We start from the raw sequence: 24,680 nt of genomic DNA on the forward strand, positions 1-24,680 counted from the left end.
TTTACTGTTACTACTACATGCTCTTAATATGCCTTAAGGATATATTTATCATGCCTGATGTAGAATGTAAGAGTGAGTGTTAACAGGATAAAAAGTGATAACAGTTGAGGTAGGAACTGACAGAAAATATACGAAGAATAATGGCATAAATATAATTCTCATGCCTCCCTGAAATGAAATTTACTTTAAAATACTAGATAATAAATCCAGGCAAGAAAGCAGTTGTTCAAAGCAGTCTTATACATTGAATTAATTCACTAGCCCTGTAAGAATAAGTTTATTTATATTGCTGTAAGTCTATCACATATAATAAATTTCTGGAATAAGTATTAGAGTATATATGAAATCGCCATTTTGTTGAATACACATTTTATCGTGACTTTTATATAAAGTAACATAGTCAATATCTTTCAGCAAATAATATTTCTTTGATAAGTGAGATGACCAGTTAAAACAGAATTTCTTGGTTTAAAGGCATTTGAAAAATGCTGGGTAAAATAAATTTTCAAAAATCCCCTTACTAAAAAATTTTTAGACCTTAAATTATAAAATTATTCAAAATATGTAAATAAGGTACAATATTTTCCCTACATATTTAACAGCAACATTATTAAAAATAAAACATAATGAGGTTTGGATTAACTTTTCATTTATGGAAAACAATTTGTTAACTATATTTTCCTGTAAGTTGATAATATTCTGGAAAATAAACTATATGCCATATACTTTATGAGCAGTACCCTATATTTTAAACATTCAGTTGTTCAAGCTATTTTAGTGTTATCCAGCTGAATAACAGCTCTCCATTGAAAAGCAGAGTATTAAAATTAATATGCTAGCTTTAGATATAATTTATCCAGTTTTTCTTGTTAGTATGCTATTATGTGAAATTAAAATTAGGACCAGTGATTAGTACAGAAAATTTTATCAAGAGATTTCAGGGCATATATTTTTAAGTATCTATTCTGTGTAAAATTGTCTGTTGGAAATGTACAACACAAAGACTCTTGATTTTAAAATATTGCATTCTTCTAGAGAATCAGAAAGTGAAAGTGAAAGTGAAGTCTCTCAGTAGTGTCTGACTGTTTGCGACCCCATGGACTGTAGCCTACCAGGCTTCTCTGTCCATGGGATTCCCTAGGACAGAGTACTGGAGTGGGTTGCCATTTCCTTCTCCAGGGGATCTTCCCAACCCAGAGATCGAACCCAGGTCTCCCGCATTGGAGGCAGATGCTTTAACCTCTGAGCCACCAGGGAAGCCCCATGCTCCTGTACAGAAAAAAAAAAAAATAAGCAAAGATAAACAAGCAAATAAAGATAAGTAGATAAAACATGAAGAATTATCTTGGTAAAGAGTAAGTCAGTCTCAAGTTTCCAAAAGTTTTTTTTTACATATGATAGTCCTTAAATAAGAGTATAACTAAAAATGACAACAAAACATTGAGTTTAGTGACAGAAGAAAAAACTTAAAAAAAAAGCAACATTTCATAGGTGAAAGTGATCAACAAGATAATGCCCAAGATAAAAAGATCTTCTAGAAAAGGGACTTTTCAACAACAATTTCTAGGGATATTTTCAGGAATATAAAATATATGGAAATAAATCATTGCATTTTTCATTTTGAGTAATGGTGATGTGTTAAAGGAAAATTTTATAAGTAGAGTGATAGGGTCAGAGGTCATTTTAAGTTGTTGAGTAGTTGTTACAGATTCTTCTTAATAGAATTTTTCTGTTAACATGTACAGAAGAATAGAAACAGTGAGTCAATATTACTTTGAGAGAGCTGAGAATTTGCCTAAGTAGAAGTTTGGAGAGAAGGATGAAGATGTGGGAAAAAAAAAAAAATCATTGATGACTTAAACTCTTGGAGAGTTTATGAGGGAATAGAGTTAATGTCCAGGTGAAAAATATTAACCCTGGAAAGGAAGAGTACTGTTTTTCTTCTGAACAAAGATGTGACAATTGGTTAAATATGAAGAAAATGAGGTGAAGTGTATAGAGAATTTTAGGAGATTTGCAATAAATGACACTTAATTATTTTATACAACCAAGTAACTGGTCCTATTTTAAAAAAGGAATAGACAAATTTGATCTGACAAGAATAGAATACAAGTAAAACATACAAAAGAAATTAAGATAGATTTAAAATTCAGTAAATCAGCTTTATGTATTGGATTTTGTACCTCAAAAACTGTGGAACTTCTAAACCCCAGTACTTTAGAATGTGATTTACTTGAAAATAGGGTTATTGCAGATATAATTAATTAAGAAGAGGTCATATTGAAGTAGAGTGATCCCCTAATCCAATGTAACTGGTGTCCATATGAGATGACGGTCATGTGAAGACAGAGACCCAGGGATAACATCATGTATAGATGAAGGATCAATATGATACACCTATAAGCCAAAGAATGCTTGGAGCTACCATATGCCAGGAGAGAGGCACAGAGCATATTACCCCACCAAGCCCTTAGAAAAAACTGACCTGTCACCTGACACCTTGATTTTGGACATCTATCCTCTAGAACTATGAGATAATAAATTTGTACTGTTTTCAACCACCCACTTTTGAGGAACCTTGAAGCCTTAGGATTAGAAATATGTAAAAATGTGAATTTATATAGATTTAATTTTCAGTAAATCAGTTAGCATTGATATTTTAGTATCTCTAACGGCACTTTAGGAACAAAGCAGAGAGAGTCATTTACCCAAGGTTGCTGCTGCTGCTAAGTCGCTTCAGTCATGTCCGACTCTGTGCAACCCCATAGACTGCAGCCCACCAGGCTCCCCCAACCCTGGGATTCTCCAGGTAAGAACACTGGAGTGGGTTGCCATTGCCTTCTCCAATGCATGAAAGTGAAAAGTGAAAGTGAAGTCGTTCAGTCGCACCTGACTTCATGACCCCATGAACTGCAGCCTACCAGGCTTCCCCCATCCATGGGATTTTCCAGGCAAGAGTACTGGAGTGGGTTGCCATTGCCTTCTCCAAAATATATGTATAATCTTTAGTAAATCTGTCAGAATATTTGATTGATGGAAGAAAGTACAAAGTAGTAATATCTTTTATGTTATTTGTTTTATGTGTGTTAGAGCTAAGTTTTATGATTATTGATTATTCTTTCAAATTTGTGTCATCATTGTTGTTAAATATGTCAATATTTGACATTGGTATAAAATAGAGCAAAGCTCTTAGGACTACATTTTCATAGCATTATAAATTTTTCAATTTTAGTTTTTTGTAACCTGTTGTTTGTGTCTACAACAATACTTCTGCAGTTAGAAAACAGAATGTTTATATAATTTTCTGAAATGGCATTGGGAGAGAAAATATTAAAATATTATTAGATTATATTTACTGTGTTATTTTCTCAGCCTAGAGGATAATTAGGGATAGAACAAAACATTGAGGTTGAAGAATATTTTAAGTACTGGAAAATATGAATCCATAGATGAGAGGAAATTGAAATGCAGTTACAAGAATAATTATCACCTTATAACTATACAAAATTATTACATTAAGATTTAGGCAAGTTTCTAGGAACCTAATTTTCATCATGTGAACATGCTTTTAAAGAATATTAACTGAAGATAATAAGACATTACCTTCCCAAAGTCCCCAACTATCCTTTCCCCCAGGCAACTCTAAGTTCATTTTCTGTTAGTCTCTTTCAGTTTTGTAAGTAAGTTCATTTGCATTGGTCACGTACACACTGCTATATTTTAAAAGGGAAAACCAACAAAGACCTATTATAGCACATGAACTTTGCTCAATATTATGTGCCAGCCTGGATGGGAGTGGGGGTTGGGGGAGAATGGATACATGCATTTGTATGGTTGAGTCCCCTTTCCTGTTCAGCTGAAACTACCGCATTGTTAATTGGCTATACCCGAATACAAAATGTTTTGGGTGTTAAAAAAATAAAAAGAAAAAACAATAGGACATTTGAGAAAGCAATGCATAGATGCTAAAAACGAGGTTGCCAATAAAGATGGCGATGAAGTAAAGTGGAAAAGATTCACAAGGAGCTGGGCGTGCCTAGATATTAAAAGGAAATTTCCTGAAAGTAACAAAAGAAAGTAGTATAAAGGTTGTATTTACTATCGGCAAAGCATTTGTTTGAAAACATATTGACTTCCAAAGGTAATTTTACTTTTCCCTGCCTGTAAATACTTACAGATCATGGAAATCTAATGTACCTTGTATTGACAATACTAAAAATTTAAACTGTTAATGGATCTCAAAGAGGGAAAATAGTTGTTAGAATTTTCAGGATCATCAACAGGGAACAAATATTGTAGATTATTAAAATAGTTGTTCTCCCCAGTCTAGTTTTTGACGTTTAATTTTATAACACTTATTGGTAGTGGAGATGAGGTACTGTCTATAGAATGTAGGCTGTGCTCAGTTGCTTCAGTCGTGTCCGACTCTGCCATCTATGGACTATAGCCCACCACGCTCCACTGTCCATGGGATTCTCCAGGCAAGAATACTGGAATGGGTTGCAATTTCCTTCTCCCAACCCAGGAATCGAACCCATATCTCGGGGATCTCCTGCATTGTAGGCAGTTTCTTTACCCACTGAACCACCTGGGAAGCCCTTTAACACACTGTTGCTGCTGCGGCTACTAAGCTGCTTCAGTCGTGTCCAACTCTGTGCGACCCCATAGACGGCAGCCCAGCAGGCTCCTCCATCCCTGATATTCTCAAGGCAAGAACACTAGAGTGGGTTGCCATTTCCTTCTCTTTAGCACACTAAGACCCGCTAAACCTTGTTTCCATTAGTTCATGGTATCAGAATGTGGAGAAGCAAACCTCCAGGTCTGTCTCCTGACTACCTTCATTAGGCATGTAACTGGTCTGTTACCAACTGCACACAGGCCTCCTGAATGCATGGTTTCTCCAGCCCTGCAGAGCTGTTTAAACTGCTGCCGTAAGAGATATACGCAGTAAGCAAGGACACCAGTATAAAGACAAACTAATTGAATAGTGTCAGAGCAGCATGTCACACACTCCCATCAAGCAGAGGATATGAAGTAAGTGAGGAACAGAACCAGGAGAAATCATGTTCTGGAGCAGGGCTGGTGGGCACTGCGAGTGGGCTGTGCAGCGGTGGGCTGTGCAGCGGTGTGCTGTGCACCAGCAGGAAGCCAAGAGATGCGCTCCATACCGTGTTTCTACCAAGAAATGGGAAGAATGGGGTCTGACAGGAAAACACTCTATCCCTCAATAAAAGCAGAGAATGGTTCATGGACTCTGAATGCACATTTATGGCATAAAAGAATTTCAATTCTCTGTTTTCATAAATCAAAACTCTCAAGTCTTTGTGATTGAGTTTCACATTAATGGGCACATTAGTTTGCCTAAAACCTAAGCATTGTCAGTTTGAGAAGAAATCCACTGTGATATATAGATTCCCCATTTAAATTCTAGGGTTTCTTCTTTTGATCCTTCGTAAAATTTTTTATCCAAGAGACAGAAAAGATACACACATATATATTTGGAATCACGAACCATTAAAGAATGAAATAGGAAATCACAAAGATTTAAGTTTTGGCAGCCCTTGCTTGTTTTTTTTTTTTTCTTTAGTTCTTTAAAGACTGTAGCAGAATAAAAGGATCACTGGCTCCTAGAAATAACAAGTGATGAAACTAAAAACAAACAAACAAACAAAGGCACATCCCAAACAAGGTCAGGTAACCTCAATTCCCTGCCCTGCCCCATGGTGAAAAAGATGAATACCTTTAGTAGCAGTTCAGAATTCATCTTTATAGAATGTAGATAAAGAGTATTATTTTTTTCATCCTTTCTGAAAGGGATTAGAAGCTTCAGAAAACTGAATTACCAATGAATTTCCTAGCTAATGTTTCTTTGTCCTAAAGTTGCATAAAAAATAATGACATTCATAAGATATGCTCAACTCTTTAGTTTACTTGCTGAATTATTACCAAGAGTTGAGGGTATAAATGAGATTGAGCCAAAGCAAAAGTCAGATCTGAGATATAATTCCGCGCATTTCCAATAGTAGTTATGGATTTTTTTTTTTAACATCTCCAATCATGGTAGAATGATGGTTGGTGGGAAACATTTGTCTCATTTAAAACACACTAACAAGTAAATCTGGGAAACTAATAACTTAATTCAGTATTGGTTTACTTGATTTAAGTAGTAGGTAGAATGTAGCTGCATTCTTAGCTATTTTCTCTTAGGGACACTTCTTGAAGTCTGATTCCTAGTATTTTTTACACCAATTCAATCCTCATGTTATATCGATTATTCAGGAAATTGTATTAAAAGCACCTAGCCAGATCAGCTAAAGCTCTCGATCATTTGTGATCAAACAAATGATTTTAAAATGTTATATAGGTATATATACATGATATAAGAGGGCTTCCTTGTTAACTCAGACAGTAAAGAATCTGACTGCAATGCAGAAGACCCAGGTTTGAACTCTGGGTCAGGAAGAGCCCCTGAGGAAGGGAATGGCAACCCACTCCAGTATTCTTTCCTGGAGAAGTCCATGGACAGACCATGGGGTGGCAAAGTGTCAGACATGACTCAGTGACTAACACTTTCATACATGATGTAAGAAGTCCAGCCAAAGCCATTCTTGTTATTCCCAAGATATTCCCATAGGAAGCTTTCTGGTTCATTCAAAATCTATGTACATTATTGGTTTTGCCCTTCTCTGCTTGTTCACATTTAAAAAAATGTAAGGAAAAGAACTATTAAAAATTGACCTTTCCCCACCCCCCATAGCATTTAGAATGTGCAATAACAGTTCAGTGTATAAAAAAATAATATTCCTAGAAGCTCTTATCACGTTCTCCTCCTCAGGTAATCTGCTTCTGTAAATCATTCATGCATTCCTATCACCCAATGAATAATTAAAATGACCATCTAGGATTTATTAATAAATATAGCGGAATAAGTAGAGAAAAATATTTATACAGAAAGATAAAGGGGGAATACATAAGAAATGTGAAATGGAAAACTTTAAAAAAATTATTAGGATTGGCTTATTTCCATAACAGAATGATACATTTCATTAAAATAATTTTTTTCTAGAGAAGTGGAGAGAAAACTTAGGAAGACTTTGGGATATGAAAATTAAGTTAGAGTGAAACTGTAAGTTAACTGTAAGCAATTATATTTTAAACTTTAGATTTGACTCATATGCAGTACAGTGACCTCTTTCAGCTGTTTGCTGTTTCATACATTCATAAATATAACGGGTAGAATCTTTTAAGGCTACATCAGAACATTGTTTGTAACAACTATTTGTTTTCAATATTTCATTTCTATGACTTATGAGAGAAAAAAATTGCTTTAAAAAATATAAACAAAAACATAGCCTTCAAGTGTTTTATAATCTAACCCTAATCTACCTCTTTTCATCTTGTTCTCAAATTTCCATTATCCTGAATGTAAACCACTCCCATTTAATTTCTTCAAAATTACACATCTTCTGTGACTGTTCAGAAAAGTCCCAAACATTTTGTCCCAGCTCTAATGTCACCTTCTCCAAAATCTAATAGCCTTTGGTCATCTTCTTATGATAGTATTCATAACTTTGAATTATAATTCTTATTTATATATTTGTTTTCTCCATGAAGAGGGCAATATTGTTACTTTTGAATCATTAGTTCTTGTGTAGTGCCTAACAATATACAATCAATAAATACTTTTTGGGTGAATAAATTAAATAACACCACAATCTTCTCTATGCATCTCTTCAGTTTTTCTATGCTACTTTTGAGCTTCATCTCCCAAATCAGAGATATTATAAACCTCAAAAAGCACTGTGAGTCATTGAAAGTTATGGAAATCTCTGTTTTATGACTCTAATCTTTTTAGTAAGTTCAAGCACAAAAGCCAACTATATTGGTGTCTGGATACTCATCACTATTTTAAAAATGTTACCTTGATGAAATAGGACCTGTTAATCATATAATCTTTTCACCTTCCTTTTAGTTCTATAAGGTAAATGGCAATTGTATATTTCATTTCTGCTTTTCCCTGTTCTTCTATGAGAAGTCTTTGCTCATCCTCTCAGGGTTTAGGTGATTACACTGCAAGATTAATTATGTGCAAGGATTCCTACTTCCATTTGCGCAAGTGCTTGTATCTCTTTGTAGAGTACTTGACTTTGCTTTACGAGGCTATGACTATCAGAAAGGTCATTCATTTGGATTCACTGCTGTTGGGAAATCACTTTGTCTTTATACAGAGAAGAAAGTTACTTAATAGATATGGACAGAACAATCTATGCGAGAAAAAATGTTCACTTAAAAGCTTAAGAATATAAATGCTCTTTGTCCCTTAATTCTATGAGTAACATTTTAGCTATTTCTTATTTTCATTTGTCCCAATCTTACTCTTTTACTGTTACCAAAACTAAGCAGATGAATAAAGTTTAAAAAAATGTTTAAAAAATTTTTTCTTAAGATTGAAAAGAGCCTTCAAAGACAATGGATCCTAAATATATCTCAGACTTTCTTTAGTACAGCGATGATATAATTTTAGACCGTATATAATTTATTAGTGTAAAGTCATTGGTGAACTCTCGTATTAGAAAGATCTCCTGTGTCTATGGTTTATTGAAATTCCAGTATCATATCCTCCTTTTCCAACTTTGGCTTTTAAGTCATATGATGGTTAATTCTATGTGTCAACTCATATGGGCTTTGGGATACACAGACCTCTGGTCAAAATTATTTTTAGAGTTTCTGTTAAAGAAGGAATTCATAGGGCCTGGACTCCATCTTAGGCCTGTTCATGCTGATCATGCTCGGCCACCTTTCCAATGGACTCTGAACTCTGTGTTTAGTGCCTAAGAAAACAACAGAAGAATAAGACCCCCTCCAGACAGGGGAACCTTGAAGATCGTATCTAGGTTACTCATTGCCTAAGAGAAAACATACACTAATCACACCTTTTTCCAGACAGGCCATAAATTTTTCTGTATCTATTGGAGTGTAACCTCGGCTTTATTGATTATTGGCTAACTGTTTGACTGTTTGAGCACAAAGCACTTGAATGATGGGGTTATTGGGATTGTATTTTCCTTGGTTTATGTAAGTCTCAAGGAATGTGGAGTGGTGGGTTCAGACACGTACACATGAGGTATAAAAGATTTTCACAAATGCTGGTCGGGGTCCTTGGCTAAGAGGAGACTCTGCCTTGGGCCTGCCGGTGTAATAAACCGTACTCCACTATCTGCATTGTCCTTCTGAGTGAGTTTGTTTCCTGGAACACATGGCTACAACACTATGAGGATTTCTCTCTCTCTCTCTCTTTTTTTTTTGGATAAGATTAATATTTAAATTGTTAGCTTGAGCAATACTGATTGATGTCCTTTATGTGAGTGGACCTCATCCCATCAGCTGAAGTCATAAATAGAGCAAAAGCCTTCCTTCCTTTGAGTATAAGAGAATTCATTTGCCTTGATTGTCTTCAGATTTGAACCATAATAAGTAAGTCTCTTTTCCTCCCTCTCTTTCCCACCCTCCTCACCCCACTGAAACACAAAATACACATACAGAGAGTGAGATATAGCTCTCTTTGTATCTCCTGGTGTTTCTGTTTCTCTGGAAAATCCTGACTACTACAGGCAGTTGCAGTTTACTTATTAGGTACTTGAATATGTTGTATGCTTTGAATCATGTCATTTCATGTTGTAAATGCTGTTTATATGGAACTCAGCTTTGGCTGCTCACCATTTAAAAGCCAATAATTTGAGAAACAAGTGTCAGTAGAAAGGATAGGTGTGTTAATCAGAAAAGCTGGCAATATGGGCAGAGGGAAGACCATTTCCAAAGATTCTGCTCAGCCACAACAGTTTTTAAAGAGAAAATTGGAGGGGAAGAATCTCAGTTGAGAAATGGAATATTACCTGCCTTATCAGTAAACAAAGAATGGTACCCTCCCCAGCTGGTAAGCCCTGAGAAAACTCTGGAAGAAAAGGAATACCAGCCATCTAGGAGTCTAAAGACTGTAGCTACTACTAACAGTAAAACCTGAGGAAACTCAGGATGCAGAGATACTGCCACCAGATAGCTGAGGTGCATATCAAAGGAATGATTTCTGTGAGCCCAGACTCTTGCATCTTCCCATACATGGAAAAGTGCCAAATTCCTTAACTTGAGATATTTTTAAGTTTTTCTTTTTTTCTATTAAAAGTCATCTTTTTATTACTATCTGCCTTTTGTTGCAAAACTCCTGTATATCCTGGCTCCCCTACCTCCTCCACCCTCCAAACCTCCTTGAAGCAGTTCTCTCAGAGTTATTTGAGATGCTGCCTCCTGGGCTTGAAGTTCTAAAAATTTCCTTTGAATAAAACATGACTCTCAACTTTTAGGTTGTGAATAATTTCTTAGTCAACACGTGAATCATAGAGGCAGGAGGTTGGGTTCTGCATCATTCTAGTTGCATCCAGACAGGCTGACTCCCTCTACAGATGTTATCTTGCCAGCATGAACCTCCTGCAGGTCTCCTTAGGGGGCTGTTGAGGGTAAAGAGCTAATCATTCTTTAACTACTAAAGCTTCTTTCTTTCTTCCTGTTATCTAGGAAAAGAATCAACAAGTTAGATAAGGCATGGCACACATTCAGGATAGCATAAGTTAGGAGTTAGGTTAAATTGCCTAGTGATGTCATTCCTATAATTAGGTTTTAAAGTTCAGAGGGGGACAGAAATAAGTAAGTAGGAAAGGGACAAAAAAGCTGCTTTTCCTCTGAAGGAAGAAGAGAGGAAATTAAGACCGAAATTTAAAGCTGCTCCTTTATAGGAAAAATTTGCTTTAAAAACATGGAGATAATATTGTGGTCTTCACAACTTCCATGATAGCTTAGTTGGTAAAGGACCCGCGTGCAATGCAGGACACCCTGGTTCGATTCCTGGGTCGGGAAGATCCCCTGGTGAAGGGATAGACTACCCACTCCAGTATTCTTGGGCTTCCCTTTAGCTCGACTGGTAAAGAATCCGCCTGCAATGCTGGAGACCTGGGTTCGATCCCAGGGTTGGGAAGATTCCCCTGGAGAATGGAAAGACTACCCACTCCAGTATTCTGGCCTGGAGAATTCCATGGTCTGTGCATAGTCCATGGGGTCACAAAGAGTCGGACACAACTGAGCCACTTTCACTTTCATGACTAATGTGAAATACAAGTAGACAAAGCAATGGCCTGGTTTACCTGGTTGTGTCCCTAGTATTAGAGAAACTGTGCTAGAGCTGAGTTTGCAGGGAAGCAAAATGTACCACTTAAAAAGTCTCTTTGGCATACACATTATTTCAAGCTGAAAATAATCAAGACCCTAAAGACTCCAAACAAATCTTTGATCTTCTCCCTAACTGCCTAAAAGGATGTATTGATAAGCTGCTTAGTATTGCTGCATAAGTAACACATTACCACACATTTTGTGGCTTAAAATAACACATAGATTTATCATCTCACAGTTTCTGATCAGGAGTCTTGCATTGGTATTTTTGCATCCTCTGCTCAGTGTCTCACAAGGCTTCAGTCAAGGCATTGCCAAGCTGAGTTTTCATCTGGAGGCTAGCACTGGGAAAAATACACTTTTAAGCACTGAGATTACTGCAAGAGGTCATAGCTTTGTGTTTGAATGACTGAGGGCTCCAGCATTTTGCTCTCTGCCTGCTAGAGGTCAGTAATGCTGAAAAAGCTGAATGGTTCTATGAAGACCTTCAAGACCTTTTAAAATTAACACCCCAAAAGATGTCCTTTTCATTATAGAGGACTGGAATCAAAAAGCAGGAGGTCAAGAAATATCTGGAGTAAAGGGCAAATTTGGCCTTGGCGTACAGAATGAAGCAGGGCAAAGGCTAATAGAGTTTTGCCAAGAGAATGCACTGGTCATAGCAAACACCCTCTTCCAACAACACAACAGAAGACTCTACACATGGACATCACCAGATGGTCAACACCAAAATCAGATTGATTATATTCTTTGCAGCCAAAGGTGGAGAAGCTCTATATAGTCAGCATAGATAAGATTGGGAGATGACTGTGGCTCAGATCATGAACTCCTTATTGCCAAATTCAGACTTAAATTGAAGAAAGTAGGAAAAATCACTACATCATTCAGGTATGACATAAACCAAATACCTTATGATTATATAGAGGAAGTGAGAAACAGATTTAAGGGACTAGATCAGATAGACAGAGTGCCTGATGAACTATGAACAGAGGTTCATGACATTGTACTAGAGACAGGTATCAAGACCATCCACAAGAAAAAGAAATGCAAAAAGGAAAAATGGCTGTCTGGGGAGGCCTTACAAATAGCTGTGAAAAGAAGAGAGGCAAAAAGCAAAGGAGAAAAGGAAAGATATACCCATTTGAATGTAGAATTCCAAAGCATAGCAAGGAGAGATAAGAAAGCCTTCCTCAGTGACCAATGCAAAGAAATAGAGGAAAACAACAGAATGGGAAAGACTAGAGATCTCTTCAAGAAAATTAGAGATACCAAGGGAACATTCCAAAGATGGGCTCGATAAAGGACAGAAATGGTATGGACCTAACAGAAGCAGAAGATATTAAGAAGAGGTGGGAAGAATACACAGAAGAACTATAAAAAAAGATGTTCACAACCCAGATAATCACGATGGTGTGATCACTCACCTAGAGCCAAATATTCTGGAATGTGAAGTCAAGTGAAGTCAAGTGGGCCTTAGGAAGCATCACTATGAACAAAGCTAGTGGAGGTGATGGAATTCCAGTTGAGCTCTTTCAAATCCTGAAAGATGATGCTGTGAAAGTGCTGAACTCAATATGCCAGCAAATTTGGAAAACTCAGCAGTGGCCACAGGACTGGAAAAGGTCAGTTTTCACTCAATCTCAAAGAAAGGCAATGCCAAAGAATGCCCAAACTACTACGCAGTTGTACTCAACTCACATGCTAGTAAAATAATGCTCAAAATTCTCCAAGCCAGGCTTCAACAATATGTGAACCATAAACTTCCAGATGTTCAAGCTGGATTTAGAAAAGGCAGAGGAACCAGAGATCAAATTGCCAACATCTGCTGGATCATCGAAAAAGCAAGAGAATTCCAGAAAAACATCTATTTCTGCTTTATTGACTATGCCAAATCCTTTGTGTGGATCACCATAAACTGGAAAATTCTGAAAGAGATGGGAATACCAACCACCTGACCTGCCTCTTGAGAAATCTGTATGCAGTTCAGGAAGCAACAGTTAGAACTGGACATGGAACAACAGACTGGTTCCAAATAGGAAAAGGAGTACGTCAAGGCTGTATATTGTCACCCTGTTTATTGAACTTATATGCAGAGTGCATCATGAGAAACACTGGGCTGGAAGAAGCACAAGCTGGAATCAAGATTGTCAGGAGAAATATCAATAACCACAGATATACAGATGACACCACCCTTACGGCAGAAAGCGAAGAAGAATTAAAGACCCTCTTGATGAAAGTGAAAGAGGAGAGTGAAAAAGTTGGCTTAACAGTCAACATTCGGAAAACTAAGATCATAGCATCTGGTTCCATCACTTCATGGCAAATAGAAGGGGAAACAGTGAAAACTGACAGAATATATTTTAGGGGGCTCCCAAATCTCTGCAGAATATGACTACAGACATGAAATTAAGTGACACTCCTTCAAAGGAAAGCTATGACCAACCTAGACAGCATATTAAAAACTAGAGACATTACTTTGCCAACAAACGTCCATCTAGTCAAGGCTATGGTTTTTCCAGTATTCATGTGTGGATGTAAGAGTTGTAGTACAAAGAAAGCTGAGAGCCAAACAGTTGGTGCTTTTGAACTGTGGTGTTGGAAAAGACTCTACACAGTCCCTTGGACTGCAAGGAGATCCAGCCAGTCTATCCTAAAGGAGATCAGTCCTTAATATTAATTGGAAGAACTGATGTTGAAGCTGAAACTCCAATACTTTGGCCACCTGATGTGAAGAACTGACTCATGTGAAAAGACCCTGATGCTGGGAAAGAATGAAGGTGGAAGGAGAAGGGGACAACAGAGGATGAGATGGTTGAATGGCATCTCCGACTAAATGGATATGAGTTTGAGTAAACTCCAAGAGTTGGTGATGGACAGGGAGGCCTGACATGCTCCAGTCCATTGGGTTGCAAAAGGTCAGACACGACTGAGCAACTGAACTTGACTTAACTGAATTGCTACAGGTCACCTTTATGTCTAGAGGCCACTTTTAGGTCCTTGTGGCCCCACTCAGTTTTTCTTTGCCACAAATAACTTCCTCAAATTAGTTGTTTATTTCCTCAAACCTGCAAGTATAATCTTTCACTGTAGTCTCTAAACTGAAGTCTTACATATCATGTAATCAAGGAAGTGACATCCCTATATCCCCATAGTAGTGCCACATTTTGTTGGCTAGAATCAATAGATAAGGGGCCTGTTCCAGGAAGGAATTATGACCATGGATAGCAGCAGTATGAACTAAGTGTTGCAGACGGGAACCTAACAAAGCCCATTTGTTAAAATTCCTTTCTGTGTCCCATTGTCTCTGTGGTCTTGGTGGTTGAGTTGGTGTAAGTTGGTATAAGTTGTGTCTGCCTCTTGTGACTCCATGGACTGTAGTCTGCTGGGCTGGCTCCTCTGTCCATGGAATTTCCCAGGCAAGAATACTGGAGTAGGTTTCCTTTTCCATTTCCAGGGGATCTTCCAGACCCAGGGATCATACCTGGCTCTCCTGCATTACAGGAGGATGGATTCTTTATTGCTGAGCCACCAGGGAAGCCCAATTGTCTCTGCTTGGCTCAGTAAACCTTATTTACCAAACAATTGCTTTTCTATCTCCATGTCAATTCCTTCCTCTCCTTTGATGCCCCAAACTATTATGACAACATTCTTTTTGTCTTCATCTGAATGATCTTTAGGATGAGGGTTTTACTTAGGCAAACTACTCAAATTTCATATTATTAAACTTTTGTTTGTTTTTTCCCTGCTAATGTTCCTAATGGCAATTTAATTCTTAGAGTAACCAGAAGAACCCAGGAGAGTAGATGAAAATTTCTTTCTCTCTGACAAGGTTATTCCTTAAGGATATTTAACCAAAATAATTTACATTAAAATTTTTGTATCTTTTAGGTTTATGTCGATAATGTCCACATTATATAATATCCTGAGTGCTAGAAACATAGCAGAGTACATGCATTGGAAAAAAAGAAGTGAAATAACTGAAATAATATTTAATGTAATGTACCATGGTAATAAATAAATCATGTTCATAAAAAGCGTATCCTCTACTACTAGAATAATTAGAGCAGCTATTTACTAGTTAACTATTCTATAATTTTGTTTCTTTTCAATATGTGAAATTATACCTGTTACAATATTACAAAAATCTATTTTTATAGCATGATTCCACATATGGAGAATTTCTTAAATTTTCATTGAAACCACTAGGTGGCGTGTCATGAGGGGGGCTCCAAGGAACTCTGGTGCGTTTTGTTTCAGCACAAAGAATTCAGTGAGAGGCAAAGTGATAGATAAGAAGTGCTTTATTAGAAGCGGATGCTTGTGAGGCTTACAAGTGGGTGGGTGAGAGGGTGCCATACCCCAAGAAGTAAGTGGGCTGCAAAGGAAAAGGGGTATGGGGAGAAGACCACCTTCTTTCTCATTCTTGAGTAGATGTCACACTTCCATTATCAGTGTCAGGTGAGGGAGTTTCCTTGTCCCTACATAGTCAAGACAGCTGTCATGGCACTGTAGAGAAATTATTTCATGTCTCAATCAGTAAGGCTCTTTCAGTTTGAAATGTCACCTTCCATAATATTTTTTTAAGCATTCATTCATTTATTAATATTTATTATTATTTTTTTAATTTTTATTTTTACTTTATTTTGCTTTACAATTTTATATGTATTCAGAGAACATCTCCTCAGTTCAGTTCAGTTCAGTCACTCAGTTGTGTCTGACTTTTTGTGACCCCATGAACCGCAGCATGCCAGGCCTCACTGTCCATCACCAACTCCCAGAGTTTACCCAAACTCATGTGGCCAAAGTATTGGAGTTTAGGCTTCAACATCAGTCCTTCCAGTGAACACCCAGGACTGATCTCCTTTAGGATGGACTGGTTGGATCTCCTTGCAGTCCAAGGGACTGTCAAGAGTCTTCTCCAACACCACAGTTCAAAAGCATCAATTCTTCGGCACTCAGCTTTCTTCACAGTCCAACTCTCACATCCATACATGACCACAGGAAAAACCATAGCCTTGACTAGACGGACCTTTGTTGGCAAAGTAATGTCTCTGCTTTTTAATATGCTCTCTAGGTTGGTCATAACTTTCCTTCCAAGGAGTAAGGATCTTTTAATTTCATGGTTGCAATTACCATCTTCAAAAAAATGAAGTCAGCCACTGTTTCTACTGTTTCCCTATCTGTTTGCCATGAAGTGATGGGACGAAATGCCATGATCTTAGTTTTCTGAATGTTGAGCTTTAAGCCAGCTTTTTCACTCTCCCCTTTCACTTTCATCAAGGATCTCCTAGGGATCAACGACTCACTCATTGTGCAGAATGTAGCTCATGTCACCGTTGTTTTATCATTTTGGAGCATGGCTCATGCTTCTGTTGCACGGTTTTGTTGCTAATCAGGCCTTCTTGGTTTTGTGGTTAAGCAAACCTGCTTTATTGAGTAATCATTAACTTACGGAAGTCTTCCATACCTTTTTCTTTACTTACAAACTTCTAGTGGGGTTAACTAACTACTTTCTTTGACCCTTAACTCTGCCTATCAGTATGACTTTGCCTAACTAGTATTTATATTGTAAGTGCTAAAATCGTTGATAACCAGTCTGATACTACAGGGAGCAAATGGGTGTGTTAGTGTGCTGTTTTGTAGTTTGTTTCGCTTTAGCAGATTATAACTTGGATAAATTAATTCCTTGAAATTGAACAAATTCATTGTTTAGATTTCTAGAACGAATATCATGCTGGGAAAACTTGGTTTCTTCATTCATCTTGTTCTTTTCTAATTCCATAGCATTGAAAATACTGTAGTTTAAAATTTCTGGGCTGAACTTTCTCATCTGTAAAATAATGTTGCATGAGGTGATCTCTAGAAATTATTCCAGTCTAAAATTTTGCTGCTTTACTATATTTTTATGTGTAATTTATTCAGTTTTGTCCTGCATTTATCAAATTTGTCAGACAATGGTAAAATAACATCCTTTTAAATGCATTTTTATGCATGTATAGTGATAATTCTTACAGAGTATTCTCAATGATCTGCAATCTTCTTTGAAAATTGTGTGTTGCTATGTTGAATTAGGGTAAGAGGTGCTTCATTACTCAATTTTGCTTCAAGTAGGCACTCTTAACAATATTTTTTTTTTCCTGTTGGTCCCTTTGTGTAGATTAACACACAACAAAATAAAATAATTGCTAATTGCTGTTGCTGTGGCTATTCATAAGTCATCATTCTTTCCATTTTAAGATTATTGTAATTTATTTATTTGTAGTTACACTCTTCATTGAAATATGTATGCCATGCCTCCTCAACTGTTTTTTATCTTCCAGCTATTCAGTTATTTTCAAATATCATAGTGCAAAAAAAAAAATCTGGATTTTAATCTTGAAATTCTACCAATGTGTTTGATTTTATTGCTTGTACTTTAGGTGTCATACCCTTCAAAAATCAAGACCCACATCAAGGAGTTGTTTTTCTCAATTTTTACTTCTAGAAATTTTATGATTTCAGGTCTTACATTTAAGTCTTTAATACATCTTGAGTTCAATTTTGTTAGTGGTAGAAATTGTGGGTCTAGTTTCATTCTTTTACATAATGAATATCCAATTATCCCAGCTCCACTTACTGAAGGGAACATCTTTTCTCCATTGAGTATTTTTGGCTTCCTTTTCAAATAGTAGTTGACTGTATATGCATGGATATATTTCTGGGCTCTTGATTCTGTCCCATTTATCTGTCTTTATGCCAGTGTTATGCTACTCTTTTGAGGACTATAGCTTTATAGCATAGCTAGAAATCAGGAAGTGTGATGACTTTGTTCTGGGTGATCATCAGCTCTACTTGCCCATCTCTAAGCTTGAGTGCCAGTGGAACTTTTTCTAAGAGTTGTCTCCAGCCTTTCTTGTCAGATGCAACTGGAAGACACTATCCACATGGGTGGGATGACTATGAGTCAGCTCTTTGATTAGTCATAGGCTCCCTGCGCTCTAGGGTTGGCAGGATATTTTGTTCGAGGATCCAAATCAGGCAGATCTGCACCTTGCTGAGTTCCCAGGTTGGAGTGTGCCCCAGACATGGTTCTGTAGATGAGCAAAGGTGCTGGTTAAAAGTACCACTTGGCCACTGTAGGTGTGGACTCAATAAGCCAAGATTTGGATGCTGGTTGTTGCACACCACTCCCCCCTTCTTTCTCATAGTCATATTTCCAGTGGCTGAATCCCACGGACTCCCCTGTGATCCCTGAGGGCCTCATCAGGGTAGGGACTCCCACAGAGTCACCCATAATGCTGGTTTAGTGGCTGGTTTCCCTCCCAGGTTGTCTTTTCTCACTAGAAACTGGAGGATCTGGCGAAACCTCTCTGTGGTACTGTGCTTGCCTGAGAGAGGGGCCATTGAGTCAAGATGAAGCCATTTCTCTTACTCTTCTGAGATGCTCTGTGTTTGGCTCTTCAGTGCAGAGGGTTGCTTCAGCCTCATCTCTGGTTCTAGAAAGCTCTCAGTGACTTCTTGTTCTTGAGCAGTTTTAGTTCTTCTTGTGATGTGAAAGTCAGTCAAGCTATTTTTTTGGTGATGCTTCTCCTCAGAAATCCCTTTTTAAATAAACAACAGCCAACATCCTCACCTGTTATAGGGAAAAATGAAACTCCTTCCCAATGCAGCCCCCTCTCTTCTGTTAGTAGCATGCAGCCAGCTTCTTAGGGACTAGAAAACAAAAAAGGCAGCTTTGGCAAGCTTTAGGCATTTGGCTTTTAGTTTAATGTAGATACCATTTGCTCTGTGGCAAGTTTTGAAATAAGCTTTTGGTGATGCCTCCTCTTTACTCAGTTTTTCATGAAGGGAAAGTATCCCTTTCTTAAAATTTTGAAGATATTTTCTATAAATCATAGTCTGTGAAATGTTTTTTTCAGATAAATCTTATTGTATAGATTTAAAGGACAATACAAAAAGGAAAGGAGAATAGAAAGTAGGTTAGAGCAACCTAGAAGATTTTTTGTTAGAGCGAAACTTGAGTGAAGTTTGTAATTTTTCTATTACTATGAAATAAAACCTACAACAAATATTATATCATTCACTTGGATGTATACATGTAACAAAGGACAGAACACTTTATTTTTGGAACTTTCTAAGTAACTGCTTTTGAGTTACTTGGAAAATGACAGGCAATCTTTTATTGGGTATCAGTTGAGTCCCCATAACCTCCAAATCCTCTGACCTAATCTCCTAGGATGGGTCTTTCAGAATAGGTGCCCCATCTTGAAGAGACTGAGTTCTTGGAACCACACTAGTGGTAATGGTATACTAGTCAATCTCTGGAAAGAATTAGAGTGACTATAGATTTCTATAGAATCTTCGATTATGTTAGTTGTCTTGGTAAAAAAGTATTAATAATCCCAATTCCTATCCTTTCATTATAAAAATTTTTCATGATTTGGCATTAAATTATAGGGTAACCTCATTCAGTCTTCCCAATCAGTATTTAAACTGCAGTGAGCAACTGCCAGCCAGTAAAGTAACACCATAGCCAGGACCCAGATATGTTTGAAGGATGCTGAAAACCTGTATAATTAAGAATGTCGGAACGGCAGGTTACCAAGGATCAAGTATTTTATTGTATTCCAATGATTTTATCCCAAATGCTATCTGACTAAATATTATATACTGTGTCCATGGGGTAAAGAAATAATGTATTATATGTAATATGTTTGGGGGAGTCATTTATTTTAGTTAAGTTTTGTTTATTTTCTCTGTTCCTCCTCTGTATAATAATCCCTATCAAAAAAAATTTCTTTTTGATTTATTCACTGTTGTGTCCACAAAATCTGGTAGAGTGCCTGGCATATAGAAGGTACTGGGAATAAATATTGGTTGGAAGTAATAGAGGTTCTAAAATTCATCTTATCTTGCCATTTCTAAAATCAATTTTATTCTTATGACATTGCTTACTGATAATTATAACTATTTTTAAAGAAATAATAACCAAAAACCCAGTTTGCTAATTTCTCCCACCTCCTACTCCTTACTCCACCTTGCAACCACCAAACTATTCTCTGTATCTATGAACTTTAAAAAAAAATTAGATTTCATATATAAGAGAGATGTTACAGTATTTGTCTGTCTACTTGACTTATTTCACTTAGCATAATGTTTTTTTCTTCCCAAAGACAGAAATGTAGTTTTCAAACAGATATTGGGATTTTAACAGAAGCTACTTCTTGTAAAATTTAGTTTATTTCCTCTTGCTTGTGAAGCATTTAATTTTCCCAAAATCTCAAAGGTGTGATTTTGCCTTTATTTTATGATTAATTTACTTTTATAAGCTAAGTAATAAGTACAAACTTGCAAAGAGAAACATTAAAAGGGCATAGAGTATCAATTCATGAGTCAAGTGAATAAATTGTAGAGATCTGTTGTACAACACTTCACATGCACTGAACAATATTGTATTATGCTCTTAAAGATCTACTAATAGGATGAATTTCATGTTAAGGATTCTTACCACACACAATAAAACAGACACAGTGAAAATTTGGAAATGACTTCTAGGTCTATTTAGGTCTGTTAACCTTGATTTTGGTGATGATATTGGAGGGGTTTGCTTATATCTAAACTTGTCAAATTTTACATGTTAAATATGTGTTGCAATTCTTTGACATAATAGGTATATCAAGTATACCTATTACTTTTACATGTACATAAATAAAACTATTTTTCTTCTCCTCTGTAAGATGTACAAAACTAGAACAGCACAGGTAAGAACCAGAGAAGACCTTTTGATTACTGGTGAAGATTTAATAAAAATGCCTTAAGTCTGTACATCCTCACTCTTTCCATTTTCAGTTCAGTTCAATTGCTCAGTCATGTCCACTCTTTACGACCCCATGAATCGCAGCACGCCAGGCCTCCCTGTCCATCACCAACTCCTGGAGTTCACTCAGACTCACATCCAACGAGTCAGTGATGCCATCCAGCCATCTTATCCTCTGTCGTCCGCTTCTCCTCCTGCCCCCAATCCCTCCCAGCATCAGAGTCTTTTCCAATGAGTCAACTCTTCTCATGAGGTGGTCAAAGTACTGGAGTTTCAGCTTTAGCATCCTTCCTTCCAAAGAAATCCCAGGGCTAATCTCCTTCAGAATGGACTGGTTGGATCTCCTTGCAGTTCAAGGGACTCTGAAGAGTCTTCTGCAACACCACAGTTCAAAACCACCAATTCTTCAGCACTCTGCCTTCTTCACAGTCCAATTCTCACATCCATACATGACCACAGGAAAAACCATAGCCTTGACTAGACGGACCTTAGTCGGCAAAGTAACGTCTCTGCTTTTGAATATACTATCTAGGTTGCTCATAAGTTTTCTTCCAAGGAGTAAGCTTCTTTTAATTTCATGGCTGCAGTCACCATCTGCAGTGATTTTGGAGCCAAAAAAGAGAAAGTCTGACACTGTTTCCACTGTTTCCCCATCTATTTCCCATGAAGTGATGGGATCGGATGCCATGATCTTCGTTTTCTAAATGTTGAGCTCTAAGCCAACTTTTTCACTCTCCTCTTTCACTGTCATCAAGAGGCTTTTTAGTTCCTCTTCACTTTCTGCCATAAGGGTGGTGTCACCTGCATATCTGAGGTGATTGATATTTCTCCCAGCAATCTTGATTCCAGCTTGTGCTTCTTCCAGCCCAGCGTTTCTCATGATGTACTCTGCTAAGAAGTTAAATAAGCAGGGTGACAATATACAGCCTTGACATACTCTTTTTCCTATTTGGAACCAGTCTGTTGTTCCACATCCAGTTCTAACTGCTGCTTCTTGACCTGCATACAGATTTCTCAAGAGGCAGGTCAGGTGGTCTGGTATTCCCATCTCTTGAAGAATTTTCCACAGTATATTGTGACCACACAGTCAAAGGCTTTGGCATAGTCAATAAGCAGAAATAGATGTTTTTCTGGAACTCTCTTGCTTTTTCCATGATCCAGCAGATGGTGGCAATTTGATCTCTGGTTCCTCTGCCTTTTCTAAAACCAGCTTGAACATCAGGGGGTTCACGGTTCACGTATTGCTGAAGCCTGGCTTGGAGAATTTTGAGCATTTACTTTGCATTTTAGAACTAAATATTATAGTTTGGGAATGAACACGAGTATGAGGCTTAAAAAACTTTAGACCTCAGGCTTCATCTTTTACTTTTGTGTGCCCTAAAAGTCACTCATCTCAACACTTGGATTTTATCTATTTAATGAGGCCAATTAAATTTTCTCTGTCCCTTGACGATCTAAAATCCAATGATTAAACCAATGATTCAGTTCAGTTCAGTTAGGTTGCTCACTTGTGTCCAACTCTTTGCGACCCAGGGACTACAGCACACAAGCCAGGATTCCCTGTCCATCACCAAATCCTGGAGTTTACCACACTCATGTCCATTGAGTTGGTGATGCCATTGAACTATCTCATCCTCTGTCGTCCCCTTCTCCTCCTGCCTTCAATCTTTCCCAGCATCATGGTTTTTTCAAATAAGTCAGTTCTTCATATCAGGTGGCCAAAGTATTTGAGTTTCAGCATCAACATCAGTCCTTCCAATGAATACTCAGGACTGATTTCCTTCAGGGTAGACTGGTTGGATCTCCTTGCAGTCCAAGGGACTCTCAAGAGTCTTCTCCAACACCACAGTTCAAAAGCGTCAATTGTTAGGTGCTCAGCTTTCTTTATAGTCCAACTCTCACATCCATACATGACTACTGGAAGAACCAAAGTTTTGACCAGATGGACCTTTGTTGGAAAAGTAATGTCTCTGTTTTTGAATATGCTGTCTAGGTTGGTCATAGCTTTTCTTCCAAGGAGCAAGCGTCTTTTAATTTCATGGCTGAAGTCACCACCTGCAGTGATTTTGGAGCCCCTAAATTAAAGTCTGTCACTGTTTCCAATGATTAGGTGACAAAATTTGGATTTAAACTTATAAATTATTTAATGTTGAATATGTGTGTGTGCTAAGTGACTTCTGTCATGTTTAACTCTTTGTGATCATATAGAGCTGCCAAGCTTCTCTGTCCATGGGATTTTCCCGGCAAGAATACTGTAGTGGGTTGTAGTGCCCTTATGCAGTGGATCTTCCTAACCCAGGGATCGAACTGTGACTTTAGTCTCCTGCATCGTCATATGGGTTCTATGTCACTAGTGCCACTTGAGAAGTCCTAAGAAGATACATGTCAATACAAACAGTGAGTTTGTATAATTGAGCACTCCTCACTTGCAGATGTTACCTTCACAAGGCCAGCTAGAACAAAGGTATCTTTTCATTAATGTATTCTTAAACTCTCATTTTCATTTAAATTCCTATAAAAATATACTTTGCAGTTTTTTTCAATAGTTTGTGCTGTAATTTTCAGAACCCCTAAGCTACCTGCCTTTAATTCACATCAGCACTTGTAGTCCTAATCTTTTCTCTTGCATTTTTAGGTGAAATGCACAGATTAAAATTTAGTGATACATTGATTTTTGCAATATAAAGATTTTTCCACTGCACAGTCTACCCATAGCTCTAATAGGAATACCACCCATCTTTTTTTTTTTTTTTTTTGCTACAAATTTAGAGTCACAGGTCATACTCTGAGATATTTACATTAGGTAGTGAATGAAGTGGGAGTGGGGAGCAAACAATCTGTATGCCCTGGTACTTCATCAAGCTGACTTAGTCTCAGCCTCACAAATCATTGAGGAAAACTAAGCAACTGGATGGAAAATTATCTTCACACCATTAATTCCACAGTCTTAAATACATCTGTTATAAATCTGCTCCTTTAGTTATAGAAATCCCTCATCTGCTAACAAAAGCAAGCTCTTCTGGTTCTCCCCACTTTCCTCTCTCTTAAGAACTTTATTCCTTTGTTTATCTCTCTCTCAGGAATCAGGAATCAGGAATCTCTCTTTCTTATGCTAAATCTTCCCATTTACCAGTTTCAAGTAATTATACCTATCTGTATCTACTGGTTCAGAATAAGGGTTTGATTTTTCTTTCATGATTTTTCACATTGGTGGTCTGTTGTTCCCAGCTACAACAGTGAGACACAAAGGGAGGCTATGCATCTGCCATTCATGTTAGGATTATTTGTAAACTGAATCCTCATAGGGACGCTGGTTTGATAGCTTTTGCGGCTGAGGTCTAGTAAATATTGCAACACACTTTAGTGGCCCCGTCTCTGGAGCTTCTATAAAAAGATTAAATGCCTAACTTGAGTTGTGAATGCCTTTTCTCCAGACTAGAGGGAATATATGCCAGCTAGTCGCACTAGCCAGTGCTAATGACATTTGAATGTATTGCTTTAAAACTCGACAAAAGACTAGTTTTTTCTCCTCCCTTTAAGGTGGCATATCAAACTTTTTCACTATCTCTGTCAGACTGACATGCACCAATTCCCTATCTCTATACAAGTATTGAGTATATCAAAACAATAAACATGAAATTAAGTATGAAATAGAGTCATGAGAATA

Source organism: Ovis canadensis, chromosome 18 (assembly GCF_042477335.2).
Source record: "Ovis canadensis isolate MfBH-ARS-UI-01 breed Bighorn chromosome 18, ARS-UI_OviCan_v2, whole genome shotgun sequence".
Taxonomy (NCBI): Eukaryota; Metazoa; Chordata; class Mammalia; order Artiodactyla; family Bovidae; genus Ovis; species Ovis canadensis.